The sequence below is a fragment of the Heterodontus francisci genome, unplaced genomic scaffold (genome assembly GCF_036365525.1).
Source record: "Heterodontus francisci isolate sHetFra1 unplaced genomic scaffold, sHetFra1.hap1 HAP1_SCAFFOLD_237, whole genome shotgun sequence".
In the NCBI taxonomy this organism is placed as follows: Eukaryota; Metazoa; Chordata; class Chondrichthyes; order Heterodontiformes; family Heterodontidae; genus Heterodontus; species Heterodontus francisci.
Window position 1 is genome coordinate 120,983 of NW_027141318.1, and position 18,472 is coordinate 139,454.

The window sequence follows — 18,472 nt, forward strand, 5'->3', positions numbered from 1 at the left end:
TCCTAATACAGTTTTTTTCCTAAAAAGGGTTTAACATTGGTAAATCACTGCCTTCTGGCACCTCTTCCATTGCCAAAAGGTGATTGAAAGATTATCACAGTGTCACTGCAATGCCCACCATTCTTTCCCTCAGCAACCTTCATACATCCCAACCATATTGCATAAAAGTTCGACTTAATAAAATTTAAAAAAAGGTTTTGAATTGAAAGGGGTTAACTAAACCTATTTGTTCAGTGACTGGAATTAATGTCAATCTCCGCGGGCAAGTCATTGTGTCACTGGAGGATTTCCCACTTCTATTAATAAGGGACTTATTACAATGTGTCAGCGTGAACATCACCTCTAGCTCTAACGGGGATTGCGGCTCCAGAGAGAGGGAGAGGATAGACTGGAATTTCAAAACAATGGATTGGAATGTTACACTGATGGATCCGAAGCTGAGAACCATAGATTGGAATGGTGCAACAGTCGTCAGGAATATATTGGTTTAGTTTCACCCATTTACTGAAGATGATGATCGGCTATCATTAGATCGGCGGATCTATTTCGGACTGAAAATGATTCAGTACATTTACTATCCCATCCTTGCTATCATCGGTGTCCCTAGTAAGTCTTTCAATACAGATATTAATTCTATAAACAAGGTTTAACCATGTTACTGCTTTTGTCACTTATTCTCTCACTTTGTTGCAGTTGGTATTTTTGGTAAGACCTTGTATGCAGCTATTAGTGCTATAAATCATTTCTATCTTTATTACTGCAGAGGTAATTTGCTCTTTCATTTTTGCTGTTGCTGGGGTCCCTGGTAATTCGCTATATTCAGCGATTAAATCGATACATCTTATTTCACTATACTAGTGCTCTTGTCATGTAAACATTGGAAAAAATGAAATTAACTTCAGTTCCCAAAACCAATGCTGCACCGTGTCTACCGAATCTATTCCCCACTCAGGCTATTATCTGAGGCTGACCTAGACTGTTCACAAACTCACGGACTCTTTCACTCTGAGCTGAGTTCTGATTCAACATTCTCTCCCTCACCCATCATGCTGACGAACACCTCCATAATATTGCCCTCTGCCTCCGCCCATCTGCAATATAAACCCTCATTTGTGTCTCTGTCAAATCCAGACTCGGTTGCCCTAATGTTCCACCTTTCATTTGCAACATTTAATTGACCAAAACTCATCCAAAGCTGCTGCCCATATCCAAACTAGCGCCAAATCCCATTCAAAACACCATGCTCACTGAACTACACAGGTTTCCGCTCTGGAAATCCCTTAATTCTAATATTTTCACCCGCTTCCATGGCCTCAACCCTTCAGTTACTCCCATTCCCATATTCCTGCAGCTTGTTTCCTTTCACTCGTTATCTAATTCGTTTTGTAAAGAACATTTCGATTCCTCTGTATCTCAGCCTGGCCACAATTTGTGGCTCTGGAGATCCACTGGTGTCAGTGCTAAAAAGCTGGAAACACATCTAATGGTGCAGGGCCTGCTGCTGTTCACTTCCAGCGTGCCCCAGGTGGTCCTCCATACTAGGAAAGTCGATTCAGCAGCTTTGAGGTACATTTTGGATCAGCTGAGCATAGGCTCAACAACAATGTCCTGTGCCACATTGGAGTTGGACACCTCCATGCTCATGTTTAGCTACAGCAGACGTTTTTTCTCACCTGAGTCCCATGTATTAAAATTCGCCTGTGATATCTTCCCCTAATGAAGTGGCCCACGAGCTATAAATTCCTTTCGGCCTGTCTGCAGACCACTTGTGCCCTGTCCCTCACCACGTGAAGATTCGAACTCTATACTAGCCTCTAAGGAACATGCAATTTGAGTTGATGGCTGAGAGCATCAGACAAATTGACGGGGCTTCATCATCAATGTTGTGATATTGCTCTCTCTCTCTCTCTCTCTCTCCCTCTCTCTCTCTCCGTCACTTAGTCTCTCTCAATCTATCTATCTCTTTGTCTTTCGGCCTCCTGGAGCTCATGCAGCTAGGAACATGACAGTTTTGGATTGTCAATGAAAATAATAAATACAGAAGGGAAGGGCTGGTGTGAGGAACTGGGGATAGGAAGCAAAATATTCATGCTTCTACTATCGGCAACTTGCACATCATTCAAGATGTCAGAATGAAGGTGAGCTGGGGCTTTAGAAGTGCATAATGCAGGAACATGGCGTCATCCTGAATGCTCTCGGTGATGCTGAGTGTTACGTGCTCTATTACAGCTGGCCTCAGAATACAGAGAACCATCTCCTCCCTCAGGCTCGGGGATGAAGTTATGCTTGACCCCCATTGGTTCATTCTGGCTGCCTCCTATTATAGGCCACTTTGCCCTGCAGGAGAGAGGGAATAATATCAGTGTTTGTTTTGCATAGTTTTGGTGACTAACTGGAGGTATGTGGAACTAGTGAGAGGTAGGTGTCCGGCTGGCATAGTTAGAATGTGTGTGAAAGTGTAGTACATCGAGCAGCACGAAATATTGGTGGTGTGGAGGTTAGCAGATGCCATGTTTTTTTAATTCATTCATGGGATTTGGGCGTCGCTGGCCATTTATTGCCCATCCCTAATTGCCCTTGAGAGGTGGTGATGAGCTGCCTGGTTGAGCTGCTGCTGTACATTTGGGGTAGGTACACCCACAGTGCTGTTAGGAAGGGAGTTCCAGGATTTTGACTCAGCGACAGTGAATGAACGGTGATATAGTTCTAAGTCAGGCTGGTGTATCACTTGGAGGTGAACGTGCAGGTGGTGATGTTCCCATGCATTTGCTGCCCTTGTCCTTCCAGTTGGTAGAGGTCGCGGGTTTGGAAAGTGCTGACTAAGGAGCCTTGGTGCATTTCTGCAGTGCATCTTGTAGATGGTACACACAGCTGGCGCTGTGCGCCGGTGGTGGAGGGAGTGAATACATGTAGATGGGGTGCCAATAAAGCGGTATGCTTTGTCCTGGAAGGTGTCGAGCTTTTTAAGTGTTGTTGGAGCTCTAACCATCCAGGCAAATGGAGAGTATTCCATCACATTCCTGACTTGTGTACCATCCTTCAGTCTGAGCAGAAACGTTTTACTACAACTCGCTTTTCTTCTGTCCTTGAGTCACATTTGTATCCAACATGATCGGGAGCCTCCTGTTCCAAAAACCTTAATTTTGTGAACCAGCCTTTCAGATGGCACCATCTCAAAAGCTTCCTCAAAATACATAGAAACAACATCAACCACATGCCCTTCATCAATCTTCTCTCATATTTCAACAGAAATTAATTTAGGTCGGTCAAGCATCATCTGTCTTTTACAAATCCTCGCTGACTATCATTTCCAAGTGTCTGTTGATTCTTCCCTTATAATTGTTTCCAATAACTTACTTACCACTAGCATAGAACATAGAACAGTACAGCACAGTACAGGCCCTTCAGCCCACGATGTTATGTCGAATCTTTAACCTACTCAAGATCTAAGTAACTAACGTTAAACCTAACTGACCTGTAGTTGCTGCGACTGTCGCTACACCTTTTCTGGAATAAGATAGTCACATTTTCCAATCTCCAATCATCAGGTACCTCCTCCACGTCCAGGAAGATTGGATGGTTATGGCACGCCTTTCTGCTCTCTGCATCCCCACTTCCTTGATCAATCTTGGATGTAAGCCATCCAGACAAGGTGACATATCTACCTTATGCATAGACTGCTGTTTTCGTCCTCCCACCTCTTAATTTTGACCCAATCCAACGCCTCTACCCTCTCTACTTCGACTGATGTTTTGTCAGATGCCACTTCTTCAGTGAAAACTGATACAAAGTACTCATTATATAAATTAGCCTGTCGCTGCGCCTCCAGGCAGATATTAGTCTCCCTGTCCTTAAGCACTCCAATCCACCTCTTACTACCAACTCTCCATTTACACGCCGGTAGAAGATTGTTCTGCTTTTCTATTCTCATATTCTCTGTTTGACAGTCTGACCTGCCTCGTCATCTTCCCTCTCAATAGATTGTATTTGGCCTGCTTCTCACTTGATGAGTTTAACTGACATATATCATACAACCACTCATTATTTCATCATAATCTCTATCACCCTCGTCATCTAAGGAGCCTTGTTGCTGGTCTCCGAACGTCTTGGCCTTATTTGAATGTGACTAGATTGTAGCTGAAGGCACTCTTCCTTGAAGACAACACTTTGTCTGCCTGTTAGTTTTTGGTTCCATTTGAACCTGGCTGGATCCCTTTCATCTCACTGAACGTTGTCCTCTTCCACTCCAGACGTTCTACCTTAATTCGTTCTCGGCGCTTCTGCATTAATGGTCAAAATCCTTGCATGTGATGATCACTCTCACCCAAGTTCTCCCCCAAAGACACTTGGTCCACTTGTCCCACTCATTATGCAGCACCAGATCTAACACTGCCTCCTTTCGAGTTGGGCTGAGAACATACTAATCGAGGGACCTCTCCTGAACGCATCTCTGGAATTCCTCCGCCTCCTTACCCTTCACTCTCGAATTATCCTAATAGATAGTATTTCCCTCCCTGTCACCCCCTCCCTCTCCTTCCATCTCTGCCTCTCTCTCTCTCTCTGTCTCTCTCTCCAACTGCCTTTCGCTCTCTGTCTCTCCCACTCTCTCCTTCTTTCTCTCTCTGCCTCTCTCTCTGTCCCTCCATCTGTCTTTCCCTCTCTGTCTCTCACTCTCTATCCCTCAATCTGTCATTCTGTTGACAGCTTTTCCAGTGTGCAATCCCTTTCAACTTTTAATAAAATCTGTGGAACACAAAGAAATGTAAAGTTTCTCCCACAAGCTGTTTTGTCCTCCCTCTTTCACTGTCTTTCTCTGTCACTGCCCTATCTCTCTCTCTGTCTCTCTCAGGACTGGGCAGACACTGGGGATTGTTACTGAGGTTCTGTTGGTCATTTTTACTGACATCAGTGTGGATTGTAAAATCTGTCTGTGTGTGTGTGTGTGTGTCTGTCTGTGTGTGTGTGTGTGTGTCTGTGTGTGTGTGTGTGTGTCTGTGTCTGTGTGTGTGTGTGTCTCTGTCTGTCCCTTTATGTATGTGTGTGTCTGTGTGTGTGTCTGTGTGTGTGTGTCTGTGTGTGTGTGTGTGTGTGTGTGTGTCTGTGTGTGTGTGTGTGTGTCTGTGTGTGTGTCTGTGTGTGTCTGTGTGTCTGTGTGTGTGTGTGTGTGTGTGTCTGTGTGTGTGTCTGTGTGTGTGTCTGTGTGTGTCTCTGTCTGTCCCTTTATGTATGTGTCTGTGTGTGTCTGGATGTGTGTGTGTGAGAGAGAGAATATCAGGGTCACCTTGCTCCATCTCTATCTCTCCTTCTCTCTCTGTTTCTCCTTCTCTCTCCCTCTCTCAATCCGCCTCTCTCATAGAAACATAGAAAATAGGAGCAGGAGCAGGCCATTCGGCCCTTTGGGCCTGCTCCGTCATTCAATAAAGATCATGACCGATGGTCTAATTCAGTACCCTGTTCCCACTTTCTCCCCATACCCCTTGATCCCTTTGACATTCAGAAATATATCTCTCTCCTCCATGAATATATTTAATGACTTGGCCTCCACTGCCTTCTGCGGTAGAGAATTCCACATGTTCACCACCCTCTACCCCATCCATCTCTCCCCCTCTATCTCCATCTCCACCCTCTATCTCCCTCTCCCCCTCTATCTCTGTCTCCACCCTCTATCTCCCAATCCCCCTCTATCTCCCAATCCCCCTCTATCTCCCGCTCTCTCTCCCTCACCCCCCTCTGTCTCCCTCTCCCCCTCTATCTCCCACTCCCCCTCTATCTCCCTCTCCCCCTCTATCTCCCTCTCCCCCTCTATCTCCCAATCCCCCTCTATCTCCCTCACCCGCTCTCTCTCCCTCACCCCCCTCTATCTCCCTCTCCCCCTCTATCTCCCACTCCCCCTCTCTCTCCCTCACCCGCTCTCTCTCCCTCACCCGCTCTCTCTCCCTCATCCCCCTCTATCTCCCTCTCCCCCTCTATCTCCCTCTCCCCCTCTATCTCCCAATCCCCCTCTATCTCCCAATCCCCCTCTATCTCCCAATCCCCCTCTATCTCCCTCTCCCCCCTCTTTCTCCCTCTCCCCCCTCTATCACCCTCTCCCCCCTCTTTCACCCTCTCCCCCTCTATCTCCCTCTCCCCCTCTATCACCCTCTCCCCCCTCTATCTCCCAATCCCCCTCTATCTCCCAATCACTCTCTATCTCCCAATCCCCCTCTATCTCCCTCTCCCGCTCTCTCTCCCTCAACCCCCTCTATCTCCCTCTCCCCCTCTATCTCCCTCTGCCCCTCTATATCCCTCTCCCACTCTATCTCACACATCCCCTCGATCTCACACATCCACTCGATCTCACACATCCCCTCGATCTCACTCTTCCCCTCTATCTGTCTCTCCCCCCTCTATCTCCCTCTCCCCCCTCTATCTCCCTCTCCCCCTCTATCTCACACACCCCCTCTATCTCACACACCCCCTCTATCTCACACACCCCCTCTATCTCACTCATCCCCTCGATCTGTCTCTCCCCCCCACTATCTCACACACCCCCACTATCTCACACACCCCCTCTATCTCCCTCACCCCCTCTATCTCCCTCAACCCCTCTATCTCCCTCAACCCCTCTATCTCCCTCACCCCCTCTATCTCCCTCTCCCCCTCTATCTCACTCTCCCCCTCTATCTCACGCTCCACCTCTATCTGTCTCTCACCCTCTATCTCACTCTCCCCCTCGATCTGTCTCTCGCCCTCTATCTCACTCTCTCCCTCTCCCGCTCTCTCTCCCTCTCCCGCTCTCTCTCCCTCTCTCTCCTATATCTCCCTGTTCCCCCCTCCCTCTCCCTCTGCCCCTCTATCTTCCTCTGCCCCTCTATCTCCCTCTCCCCCTCTATCTGTCTCTCCCCCACTATCTCCCACATGCACCAAGACCCAGACAACATTCAGGTTTGGGCCGACCAGTGAGAAGTAACATTCACGTCACACAAGTGCCAGGCAATGACCATCTGCAACAGGAGAGAATCCAACCACCTCCCCTTGGCATTCAAAGCATTATCCCATCACTGAATCACCCAGCATCAACATCCTGGGGAAACATTGACATCAAACTTAACAGAACGAAACACATCAATAGTTTCTTCACCCAGTGGCTGGTGGGTGTCTGGAACTCACTGCCTGAAAGGATTAGGATAAAATGGGTGGTTGATGGCCGGCACAGACTGGGTGGGCCGAAGGGCCTGTACAAGTGCTGTATCTCTCGATGACTCTAAAGGATGGTAGAGGCAGAAACCCTCATCACATTTAAAACAATCTCTCAACACGGCCGATTAATGTAGCCCATCAAACACTCCCAGAGCAGCTTCAGCACAGCTTAGGAACAGAGTACAGTTCCTTCAACATTCTCTCTCTGTCTCTCCCTCCTGCTATCTCTGACACTAGGAGAGAGACAGAGGGAGAGAGGGTTAGATATGAAGGCAGAGAGAGGGCTGTAGAGAGGGACAAAGTTGGAGAGAGAGAGATTGTTGAGTTGGATGAAAAGGATAATGTAAGATATATTAATTTGATGTAATCCTTCACTGCTGTGGGCACAAACATATAAGAGATAGATATGGAGAGAAAAAAACATCATGTGAGGGGGAAATGTAGATGAAGTTGGGGCCCAGGCGGATAATTTTGATGATCCAGAAGGAACAGCCTCCATTTTAAACATCCAGCAAGCTATTCCACTGTGGGAGCCATCACACCCAAACAGACATAGACACACACACACACAGAGAAACACCCGCACAATGATTTGGTTGTGCAAATTTCATGCTGGCTTATTGGTTAATTTTTAAATCTGTGATTGATAGATTCTTGTTAACCAAAGGTATTAAGAGATAAGGGGCAAAGGCAGGATATATGGTGTAAGTTACATCACAGATCAGCCAAGATCACATTGGATGCCGGAACAGGGCTGTGGGGTTGAATTGCATCCTCCTCTTCCAGTATCCCCTGTGAAGTATCCTTCCATCTCTTTTAGTCACCCTGTCAGTCCATGTCTCTCTGTTTCTCTCTTTCTGTCTCTCTCTGTCTGTCTCTATCGGACAGTGTAGAGTGAGATTCACTCTGTATCCACCCCATGATGTTCCTGCCCTGGGAGTGTGTGATGGGACAGTGCAGAGGGAAATTTACTCTGTGTCAAACCCAACATTGTGCTTGGCTTGGGAATATTTAATGGGACAGTGTAGCTGGAGATTTACTCTGTATCCCTGGAATTTTGAAGGCTCAGGTGTGATTTGATGATTGTTTTCAAGATAATAAGGGAAACTGTTAGGGTGGACAGAGAGTAACAATTCCCACTGGCTGCAGAGTCGAGAACATGGGGGCATAGTCTAAAAATATAAACCTAGTCTAAAAACCTTTCAGGAGTGAAATGAAGAAACACTTCAACACACCAGGTGTGGTATCAGTTTGGAACTCTCTTCCACAAACAGCAATTGATGCTGAGACACTTGTTAATTTTTAAATCTGAGTTTGATAGATTTTTGTTAACCAAAGGTATTAAGGGACAAAGATAGGTACATGGAGTTAGATCACACATCAGCCATGAGCTCATTGAATGACAGAACAGGGTTGAGGGGCCAAATGTCCTCCTCCTCTTCCTCTGTCCTACGCCCAATATCCTGCGATCACGCTCTGTGTCTTGGTCTCTGTCTCCCTCTTTGTCTCTCTTTCTGTCTGTCTGTATGTCTCTCTCTCTCTCCTCTCATCTGTGGAAATCCACACACATCAGTCAGCCATTTTAGGTTCATTTTCAGTGGCCATTTTATGTTACCACAACACTGGGACATTTATCGCTGTCTATACCAAACCATCTCTCTTTGTAGTCTATTTGTGTCCTCCTCACAGCTTATTGTCCCACCTAACCTAGTATCTCTCTCCTTTGCTCTGTCTCACTCACGCACTCTCCCCCCTCTCTCTCCCCCCCATTTCTCTCTCCCCCCACCCCCTGCAATCTCTCTTTAGGTGTCCTGTTATCACATTCAGACGGTAAGGGAGAGGGAGAAACTGGGATTGCGAGGGTAACAGAGAGGGAGAGTCTGAGATTCAGAGGGTAACGAAGAGGGGGAGGCTGGGGTTCATATGGTAACAATGAGGAAGAGACTGGGATTCAGAGGGTAACAGGGAGGGAGAGACTAAGATTCACACGGTAATTGAGATGGGCCACTTGTCCCATCGTGTCTATTCCAGACAAAAAACGATCCACCTATTCTAATCCCACCTTCCAGCATTTGGTCCGGAGCATAGACAGGGTGAGGGAGAAAGGGAGAGATACAGGATGAGGGAGAGAGATAGAGAAGCTGGGTGAGGGCAGAGAGAGAGAGACTGTGTGAGGAAGACAGAGAGAGTTGCAGAGACAGAGAGAGGGAGGCACAGAGTCAGAGGGAGGGAGAGGGAGAGACAGTGTGTGGGAGACAGAGAGAGAGAGAGACAGGGTGAGCGAGAGAGAGAGAGACAGAGACAGAATGAGGGAGAGAGAGAGAGAGAGATAGAGTGAATGTCAGGATGAGGGAGATGGATACTGTGTGAGGAAGAGAGAGAGAGAGTGAGAGAGAGAGAGAGAGAGAGAGAGAGAGAGAGAGAGAGAGAGAAAGAATTCGTGAGACAGTGTGAGGGAGAGAGAGACAGTGTGAGGGAGAGAGAGAGAGAGAGACAGAATGAGGGAGAGAGAGAGAAAGACAGTGTGAGGGAGACAGAGAGAGAGAGTGAATGACAGGATGAGGGAGAGAGAGAGACTTTGTGAGGGAAAGAGAGAGTGACAGAGAGAGGGAGTGAGAGAGACACAGAGAGACAGAGTGAGGGAGTGAGAGACAGAGTGAGGGGGAGAAAAAGGGTGAGTGAGAGAGAGAGAAACAGAGAGACGGAGTGAGGGAGAGACAGAGAGAGAGAGAGAGGGTGAGGGAGAGAGAGAGAGTGGCTGCGTGAGGGAGAATGAGAGAGAGAGAGTGATGGAGAGAGCGAGAGAGAGAGACAGGGTAAGGGAGAGTTCCATTTGGCTCAGCTCGGGTTTCATTTGCAGACACAAGCAGGCCGTTAGCGACCGCAGGTTTTCTGACTGGCCTGACAATGCACCACGTATTTTATTGTATCCCGATTGGGGCACATTGAGGAGCAGACTGGAACAGATGGAGATGGTGAAAGGGGGGTACAATAACTGCAGTGAGACAGGGACACCAGCAGATGGAGATGGTGAGAGGGGGACAGTAACTGCAGTGAGAGAGGGACACCAGCAGATGGAGATGGTGAGAGGGGAGACAGTAATTGCAGTGAAACAGGGACACCAGCAGATGGAGATGGTGAGAGGGGAGACAGTAACTGCAGTGAGACAGGGACACCAGCAGATGGAGATGGTGAGAGTGGAGACAGTAATTGCAGTGAAACAGGGACACCAGCAGATGGAGATGGTGAGAGGGGAGACAGTAACTGCAGTGAGACAGGGACAGCAGCAGATGGAGATGGTGAGAGAGGGGTACAATAACTGCAGTGAGACAGGGACACCAGCAGATGGAGATGGTGAGAGGGGGACAGTAACTGCAGTGAGACAGGGACACCAGCAGATGGAGATGGTGAGAGGGGGACAGTAACTGCAGTGAGACAGGGACACCAGCAGATGGAGATGGTGAGAGGGGAGACAGTAACTGCAGTGAGACAGGGACACCAGCAGATGGAGATGGTGAGAGGGGGACAGTAACTGCAGTGAGACAGGGACAGCAGCAGATGGAGATGGTGAGAGGGGGACGGTAACTGCAGTGAGACAGGGACACCAGCAGATGGAGATGGTGAGAGGGGGACAGTAACTGCAGTGAGACAGGGACACCAGCAGATGGAGATGGTGAGAGGGGAGACAATAACTGCAGTGAGACAGGGACACCAGCAGATGGAGATGGTGAGAGGGGGACAGTAACTGCAGTGAGACAGGGACACCAGCAGATGGAGATGGTGAGAGGGGAGACAATAACTGCAGTGAGACAGGGACACCAGCAGATGGAGATGGTGAGAGGGGGACAGTAACTGCAGTGAGACAGGGACACCAGCAGATGGAGATGGTGAGAGGGGAGACAGTAATTGCAGTGAAACAGGGACACCAGCAGATGGAGATGGTGAGAGAGGGGCATTAACTGCAGTGAGACAGGGACACCAGCAGATGGAGATGGTGAGAGGGGAGACAGTAACTGCAGTGAGACAGGGACACCAGCAGATGGAGATGGTGAGAGGGGAGACAGTTACTGCAGTGAGACAGGGACACCAGCAGATGGAGATGGTGAGAGGGGAGACATTAATTGCAGTGAGACAGGGACACCAGCAGATGGAGATGGTGAGAGGGGAGACATTAACTGCAGTGAGACAGGGACACCAGCAGATGGAGATGGTGAGAGGGGAGACATTAACTGCAGTGAGACAGGGACACCAGCAGATGGAGATGGTGAGAGGGGTGACCGTGACTGCAGTGAGAGAGGGACACCAGCAGATGGAGATGCTGAGCCATTGCTGATGGGAGATTCTGTGTTGCTGAGAGTTTGAAAGTTTCCCAAAGTTTGAGGAGTTTACATTCTGTAAACTTGAGATGCTGAATGAAATAATTTCAATTCAATTTGTGTTAAATGGCTATCTTCCTACTATGTGAACACTTGTAACATTAAACTGGTTCCTGTTTGGAAAAGTATTTTTAGTGATGAAAGATAATTTATAAATAAAACAACAGCATCAAATTAAACTCAAACAATCATTTACAAATAAAAACTCTCTAAATAAGTTGTGTTGAGTTCTTCATCACTAACGTTATGACATCTCTCTCACTTCTCTTTCTATGCTGGTATCTTCCGTACTATAACTCAGAGTAATTGAAGTTTTGATCCGATTGTCTTTTGAAAGTTAATTTCGAATCAGCTTTCAGAAACCTGTCAGTGAATTTCAGACCAGAATAACTCCCTGCCTAATTGTTTCTCCCATCTGCTAGTGTAAACAGTCTCTTCTCACGTCTCCAAACTGAGGGAAATATTTTGAATACAGTTAATTTATCCAGGACAGCAACTGCAGAGGAGCTGAAACCTCCTGAATGTGGACAAGCAATGAACAAAAATCCCTCTGAATCCCCCAGGAGAGCAGAGGAAAGAAACAGTCAGGAAGCAAATGGAAACAAGTGACACTTTATTACAGCAGCAAAAAACTCTTTGTCAGAATGTGGAGGTCGTTCTCACTGAGCTTTATATAAACTGGAGGTGACAAGTGGAAGATCTTTAATCCAATTTGTGTTAAATGTCCATTTTCCAGCTTTGTAAACCCTTGTAACATTAAACTGGTAAATATTAAGAAGGTATTTTTAATTGACTACAGCCTAATGCATAAATACAGCAGCAGCAAAGAATGTGCAAAGTATCATTGAGAAATATAACTGTAAATATGGGTGAGAATTGTGTGAAATGTCACCAGTTGTTAAAGTTCTCTTGGCTGCAGCATTAACCGGGCTCTAGTTTAGTTTGAAAGACAGTGGAATTGAAAATCTGAATAAAAACTTCCTGTTTATACTACAGTCAAACAGGCCTCTCCAGCAAAAACTCATTGTCAGAATTACAAGGTAACTGCAGTGAGACATTTTCAGTCATTTTCTGAACTTTCTGTTAACTGGAGGTGAATAGTGGAAGACATTTAATACAATTAGTGTTAAAAGGCCATTATCCAAACCAGCCCCTCCAGGTTTTAAATGACAGCAGTTTTTCTGCTCTGTTGATGATGTTGTTGGGGGAGAGAGAGAGAGAGACAGACAGGCAGGTTTCTGTCTGGAATGGTCCATTTGGGATATGGCTGGAATATCCCTCTCTCCCCATTCCCTGTTTACACAGAGACTCACCTTGGACTGTCCCATACCTGGGAGGCAGTGTCCAGATGAAGGAAGCTGATAGCTGGTTGGGTGAGCTGTATTTGGGGTGGACTGTCTGTTTTGAGTGACAGGTTCTGGGATATATTAGGACAACATCAGCCTCCATTCTTTCTTTCCATGCGGCTGGTTTGTTCAGGTGAGTTTCTGTATCTCAGTCTCTGTGTCTCTGTGCCCAGGTGAATTGCAAGCTGCTTACAGTGTGTGTGTGTGTGTGTGTGTGTGTGTGTGTGTGTGTGTGTGTGTGTGTGAGAGAGAGTCCAGTCTGAATCCCCTGCTCTCTCTGTCCCAGTCCTGACCCTTGTCTCCAATTCCCACCCCAATCTCCCTCTCCAGGATCTTTTCCCCATGGAGGAGCTGATGGAGGGAAGGTGTTAGAGTCCAATGATGGAGCGCAGACCGTGTGGGATGGTGAGTATCACATCTTTATTGGCCCTCTCTGCCTTTCTCCTTTTGCCTCAATCTCTCTGTGTCTATTTCTCTCTCTGATTCTCTCTATGTTCCTCAATCTCTCTCCCAATCTCTCTGTTACTCTCTCTGTCTGTTTCTCTCTCTCTGTGTTTCTCTCTCTCTGTGTTTCTGTCTCTCTCGATTCTCACTCTGTGTTTCTCTCCCTCTTTTTTTTCTCTCTCTCGCTCTGTATTTTTTTTCTCTCTCTGGTTCTCTCTCTCCCTCTGTGTTCCTCCATCTCTCCCTCTAACTTTGTGTTTGTCTCTCTCTCTGTTTCTCTCTGAATGATTGTGTGTCTTTCTGTTTCAATGGATTTCTTTGTCTTTCTCTCTCTCAATCTCTCTGTGATTCTCTGTCCTTCTCTCTCTCAATCTCTCTGTGATTCTCTGTCCTTCTCTCTCTCAATCTCTTTGTGATTCTCTGTGTGCCTTTCTCACTGGCTTTCTGTCTGTCTCTTTGCTGCCTGCAATTTCTTTGTGTCACAGTTCTTTCCCTCCACTTTTTTCCCTCTTTTTCAGTGTCTCTTTCGGCCTTTTCTCTATTCCTCTGACTTTCTACTGTATTTCTGACTTTGTCTTTTCTCTATATCTGACTTTCTGTCTTTTTTCTATTTCTGTCTTTTTCTGACTCTGTCTTTTCTCTATTTCTGACCTTCTGTCTTTTCTCGATTTCTCTGAGTTTGTCTTTTCTCTATTTCTGACTTCTGTTTCTATCTTTTCTCTCATTCTTTTTCTCTCCCTTCTTTGTCTCTTTCTTCTATCTTTTCTCTCCTTCCTTCTCTCTTTATTTCTCTATCTTTTCGCTCATTCTCTCTTTTCTCTCGTGTTTTATCCAACCCCCCCGCCCCCCGCAATTTCTGACTTTGTCTTTTCTGTATTTCTGACCTTCTGTCTTTTCTCTATTTCTGACTCTGTCTTTTCTCAATTTCTGACTGTCTTTTTCTGACTTTGTCTTTTCTCTATTTCTGACCTTCTGTCTTTTTCTGACTTTGTCTTTTCTCTATTTCTGACTCTCTGTCTTTTTCTGACATTGTCTTTTCTCTATTTCTGACCTTCTGTCTTTTTCTGACTTTGTCTTTTCTCTATTTCTGACTCTCTGTCTTTTTCTGACTTTGTCTTTTCTCTATTTCTGACTCTCTGTCTTTTTCTGACTTTGTCTTTTCTCTATTTCTATCTTCTGACTCTATCTTTTCTCTCATTCTTTTTCTATCCCTTCTTTGTCTCTTTCTTTCTCTATCTGTTCACTCCTTCTTTCTCGCCCATTCTATCTTTTCTCTCGTGCTTTTTCCAAATATCCCCCCCGCAATCTACCCCCCCCGCAATTATTCCCCCCCGCAATTATTCCCCCCACAATTTATTCCCCCCCACAATTTATTCCCCCCCCCGCAATTATTTCCCCAACCGCAATTTATCCCCCCCGCAATTATTTCCCCCCCGCAATTAATACCCCCCCCGCAATTTATCCCCCCCACGCAATTTATCTCCCCCACAATTATTCCCCCCCCGAAATTTATCCCCCCCCCCCGCAATTTATCCCCCCCGCAATTTATCTCCCCCACAATTATTTCCCCCCCCGCAATTATTTCTCCCTCCTCTGCAATTATCCCCCCCCAAAAAATTTCCTCCAACAGCAATTTATATCCACGATGTAAATTTTATCCCCTGCAATATTTCTCCCCCCCCCCACACCCCGGATAACATTTCCCTTTTGTACAGACCCCCACCCAATCTAAATAATCCTCATCTACAGACCCCTATCTGATATCTCAAGTTAACTGACCCCCATCTAATACCCTCACTATCAACAGACCCAGGAACAGACCCCCATCTAATTATCCCCATCCAGGACCGAGTCCCATCTAGATACCCCCCCAGGAACAGACTCCCATCTAGATACCCCCCCCAGGACCGACTCCCATCTAGATACCCCCCCCCCCAGGAACAGACTCCCATCTAGATACCCCCCCCCAGGAACAGACTCCCATCTAGATACACCCCCCAGGAACAGACTCCCATCTAGATACCCCCCCCCAGGACCGAGTCCCATCTAGATACCCCCCCCCCAGGAACAGACCCCCATCTAATTATCCCCATCCAGGACCGAGTCCCATCTAGATACCCCCCCAGGAACAGACTCCCATCTAGATACCCCCCCCCAGGACCGAGTCCCATCTAGATACCCCCCCCAGGAACAGACTCCCATCTAGATACCCCCCCCCCCCAGGACCGAGTCCCATCTAGATACCCCCCCCCAGGAACAGACCCCCATCTAATTATCCCCATCCAGGACCGAGTCCCATCTAGATACCCCCCCAGGAACAGACTCCAATCTAGATACCACCCCCCCAGGACCGAGTCCCATCTAGATACCCCCCCAGGAACAGACCCCCATCTAATTATCTCCATCCAGGACCGAGTCCCATCTAGATACCCCCCCAGGAACAGACTCCCATCTAGATACCCCCCCCAGGACCGAGTCCCATCTAGATACCCCCCCAGGAACAGACCCCCATCTAGATACCCCCATCCAGGAACAGACTCCCATCTAGATATCCCCCCCCCAGGACCGAGTCCCATCTAGATACCCCCCCAGGAACAGACTCCCATCTAGATACCCCCCCCCAGGACCGAGTCCCATCTAGATACCCCCCCCAGGAACAGACTCCCATCTAGATACCCCCCCCCCCAGGACCGAGTCCCATCTAGATACCCCCCCCCAGGAACAGACCCCCATCTAATTATCCCCATCCAGGACCGAGTCCCATCTAGATACCCCCCCAGGAACAGACTCCAATCTAGATACCACCCCCCCAGGACCGAGTCCCATCTAGATACCCCCCCAGGAACAGACCCCCATCTAATTATCTCCATCCAGGACCGAGTCCCATCTAGATACCCCCCCAGGAACAGACTCCCATCTAGATACCCCCCCCAGGACCGAGTCCCATCTAGATACCCCCCCAGGAACAGACCCCCATCTAGATACCCCCATCCAGGAACAGACTCCCATCTAGATATCCCCCCCCAGGACCGAGTCCCATCTAGATACCCCCCCAGGAACAGACTCCCATCTAGATACCCCCCCCCAGGACCGAGTCCCATCTAGATACCCCCCCCAGGAACAGACCCCCATCTAGATACCCCCCCCAGGAACAGACTCCCATCTAGATACCCCCCCTCAGGAACAGACTCCCATCTAATTATTCCCCCCCCCAGGACCGAGTCCCATCTAGATACCCCCCAGGAACAGACTCCCATCTAGATACCCCCCCAGGACCGAGTCCCATCTAGATACCCCCCCCCCCCAGGAACAGACTCCCATCTAGATACCCCCCCAGGACCGAGTCCCATCTAGATACCCCCCCAGGAACAGACTCCCATCTAGATACCACCCCAGGACCGAGTCCTATCTAGATGCCCCCCCCCCCCAGGAACAGACTCCCATCTAGATACCCCCCCAGGAACAGACTCCCATCGAGATACCCCCCCAGGAACAGAATCCCATCTAGATACCACCCCCCCAGAACCGAGTCCCATCTAGATACCCCCCCAGGAACAGACCCCCATCTAATTATCCCCATCCAGGACCGAGTCCCATCTAGATACCCCTCCAGGAACAGACTCCCATCGAGATACCACCCCCCAGGAACAGACTCCCATCTAGATACCCCCCCCCCCAGGACCGAGTCCCATCTAGATACCCCCCCAGGAACAGACTCCCATCTAGATACCACGCCCCCCCCCAGGACCGAGTCCCATCTAGATACCCCCCTAGGAACAGACCCCCATCTAATTATCCCCATCCAGGACCGAGTCCCATCTAGATTCCCCCCCCCCCAGGAACAGACTCCCATCTAGATACCCCCCCCCCCAGGACCGAGTCCCATCTAGATACCCCCCCAGGAACAGACTCCCATCTAGATACCACCCCCCCAGAACCGAGTCCCATCTAGATACCCCCCAGGAACAGACCCCCATCTAATTATCCCCATCCAGGACCGAGTCCCATCTAGATACCCCCCCAGGAACAGACCCCCATCTAGAAACCCCCCCCCCCAGGACCGAGTCCCATCTAGATACCCCCCCAGGAACAGGCTCCCATCTGGATACCCCCCCAGGACCGAGTCCCATCTAGATACCCCCCCAGGAACAGGCTCCCATCTCGATAACCCCCCCAGGACCGAGTCCCATCTAAATACCCCCCCAGGACCGAGTCCCATCTAGATATCCCCCCAGGAACAGACTCCCATCTAGATACCCCCCCCCCAGGACCGAGTCCCATCTAGATACCCCCCCCCCCCAGGAACAGACTCCCATCTAGATATCCCCCCCCCAGGACCGAGTCCCATCTAGATACCCCCCCCAGGAACAGACTCCCATCTAGATACCCCCCCCAGGACCGAGTCCCATCTAGATACCACCCCCCCAGGACCGAGTCCCATCTAGATACCCCCCAGGAACAGACTCCCATCTAGATACCCCCCCAGGAACAGACTCACATCTAGATACCCCCCCCCCAGGACCGAGTCCCATCTAGATACCCCCCCAGGACCGAGTCCCATCTAGATACCCCCCCCCCAGGAACAGACCCCCATCTAGATACCCCCCCCCCAGGAACAGACTCCCATCTAATTATCCCCCCCCAGGAACAGACTCCCATCTAATTATCCCCCCCCAGGACCGAGTCCCATCTAGATAGCCCCCAGGAACAGACTCCCATCTAGATACCCCCCCAGGACCGAGTCCCATCTAGATAACCCCCCCCAGGAACCCCTCTCTCCTTTTACTTTGTCTCTCCCTATCTCCCTTTCTCACCCTCTGTCCATGACTGTTTACATCTCTCTCATTCTCTGTCTCTGCCTATCTCCCTCTCTCTCTCTCTCTCTCTGTCTCTGTCCATGACTCCATTTGTGCCTCCCTTCCACCATCTCTGCCACTCTCTCTGTCTCTCTCTCTGTCCCTCCATCTGTCTTTCCCTCTCTGTCACTCCTCCTCTCTCCTTCTATCTCTGTCTCTCTCTCTCTATCCCTCCATCTTTCCTTCCCTCCCTGTCACTCCATCTCTCTCCTTCTCTCTCTGTCTCTCACTTTGTCCCTGTACCTGGCTTTCCCTTCCTGACACTCCCTCT